The sequence below is a fragment of the Coenobita brevimanus genome, chromosome 112, assembly GCF_032717465.1.
Source record: "Coenobita brevimanus isolate Jiangsu-jjx chromosome 112, ASM3271746v2, whole genome shotgun sequence".
Classification (NCBI taxonomy): Eukaryota; Metazoa; Arthropoda; class Malacostraca; order Decapoda; family Coenobitidae; genus Coenobita; species Coenobita brevimanus.
The window spans coordinates 300001-302500 of record NC_137065.1 but is presented as its reverse complement, the minus strand read 5'-3'; positions in this window follow the sequence as shown (position 1 = coordinate 302500).

The window sequence follows — 2500 nt, the reverse complement described above, 5'->3', positions numbered from 1 at the left end:
AGTGTCAGTGTTACGTTTTAATGTGTTACTGAGAATGTTGAGGCCTGTTCATGTTACTGCCAGGTGTGAGTGTTGCGTGTTACTGTGTTACTTGCTTGTGAATGTTACCTGTTACTACCTGTTGTGTGTTACCAAGAGTTATTATACGTTACTGGCTAATACTGTGACTTGATCGGTTAGAGTTACCGTTACGTGTGAGTGTTACATGATACTGTTTGTATCACTGTTGCTTGTTACTTCCTGTTACCACGAGTGTTACTGAGTGTTACTGTTACTTTGTGTCACTAAGTAGAGTCACTGTTACCAAGCTGTGTTTCTGGTACTGTACTAAAGTTCTTTCACTTGACAGAGATTATTTTCCTTTTGCTGCCTTTTTCCCTGATCTCAGTGTCAGAATAAGCCAATACCACCGGTTGACATGGCTTCCTTAGCACTTCTTCGTGACTAGCATCATATTCTACATATTCTAGTGTTAATTTCGAGTTCCAGCTCACCATGCAGGATGATGAGATGGCAGTTTTAGTTAAAGCGAGGAGTAGGGGAGAGTGGGGCACCTTGAACATAGGGGCACAATGAACCACTGGACTTTCCTGGCTCAGTTTTTCTCCCTGCCACTACATGTCTCCAGTGTAAAAGCCTCCCCTCGACACCTGCTTACTAACCAGTAACAGAGTGGCGGTTCTTTGGGGAGCACGTTCTGCCTCGCCATTCTCCGAATTTCGACCCTCAAAGTAAATTTTTGGAGGTGAGTATCAATCCTTCTTATAGTCTTCATGTAGCAGATAATTTTAATCAAATTACTGAAATGGATACTGTGATAAAAGAAGCTTATTATGGAATGTTCGTTAGTATTGACTTGGCATGTATCAAGGCTTGAGGCTAAATTTTTTCAAATGGCAGCAAATGGGGCACTTTGAACCATTAAAGACGGGGCACTTTGAACATGGTTCAATGTACCCTCACTCTTCACATAAGTTACAGCCGTTGGATGTATCAGCTTATGGCCCGCTGAAAACCCATTATAAAAAGGCTGTTAATGACTGGAACCTAAGTAACCCGGGAAAAAGAATAACCATCTACGATCTATCTGAATGTTTTACCAAGGCATTTTATCGTGTTCTTTCATCAGAAAATATATCCGCAGGTTTCAAGAAAACTGGTCTCTGGCCCATAAATACTGAAATCTTCTCTAATGATGATTTTCTGGCAGCACCAGTTTTTACGAACAACGCTGGCGGTCAAAGCACTTCTAAGGATAATGGAGTAGAAATGGTGGCTGCTCCAGGAGACCTTAATGCCTCTACATCCTCAGCAGTTTCTGTAATGAACACTGATCAGGCATCTTGCCCAGCTGACAGACTAGATCATCAGACGAGCTTTGAAGAACTGGCTGAGTTACGGCCATTACCAAAGCGGAAATCCAGCATTCAGTTTGCTAAACCATGTTTCAAGAGAAAGGCTGTTGGCTGCAAGCTTATCACGAGCACCCCAGAGAAAGAAAATGCTGTGAAGAAGCAGGAAGAGAAGTTATCAAAAGCAAAGAAAAAGTTAGCTGTTGATGAAGTAAGTTCAGATGATGAAGTTGATGAAAGAATTTCCCTTCATAGGGAATCAAGTGATTATGAAGAGGATTTTGGTGGTGATTCCACAGAAGACCAAGCAGGAAAAGAACCAGTAGGAGGTGACTTTGTTCTTATCAAACTCAAACCTATAAATTCAAAGAATTGGCTATTTTATGTTGGTCAAATAAGTGAAATTTTAACAGAAGATGGAGAAACATCTTATGATGTTGAGTTTTATCGCAAGTCAAGGAAATGCCCTGGGAAATTTGTCAAACCAGACTGTGAAGATAAGGCTAAAGTAATGAAAAATGATATTGTGATGTGCCTTCCCAAACCCATCGCTACTGGTGGTACGACAAGGGTGTAGTGCATGATGCAATTTAGTGTAGACTTGGACCAGTACAAATGTCAATAGTTTCATCATTCATTCACTCATTTTTTGTAATCTGAATGCTATTGGAAAAAAAATCAATAGGATATTATTTTAAGTAAAAAAATATGGCCTTTTTTAAGTTGTGATAGTTGTTTTAACTATAAACATACAAATTAGAGATAATGGAGACATTGCCATTTAACTTCCAGTTATGATTCCATACCAAAGATGATGGATCTCCTTAACTGTCCTGTAAGCTTAGTCTTCTAGTGTTAGGAATGTTATGTAACTGAGAAGAACAGTCTTTGTTGTTATTTTTGATCAAGAAAAGTTTAGTGTCTACTTAAAACATTTGTAATTGAAAAAAATGATAAAGAATTCTATAACTTCAGAGCATTGTGCCTGTTTTTCCCTCTGTTAATGATGTTCTTGGACATGGATCAACCTACCCCTTAGCAATGTTCAATGTACCCCACCAATGGGGCAGATTGAACCAATCTGATGATAATTTTTGGTTGCCAAATTCAACTCTAAAAAACTGTGATACATCACGCTGGTTGAGAGA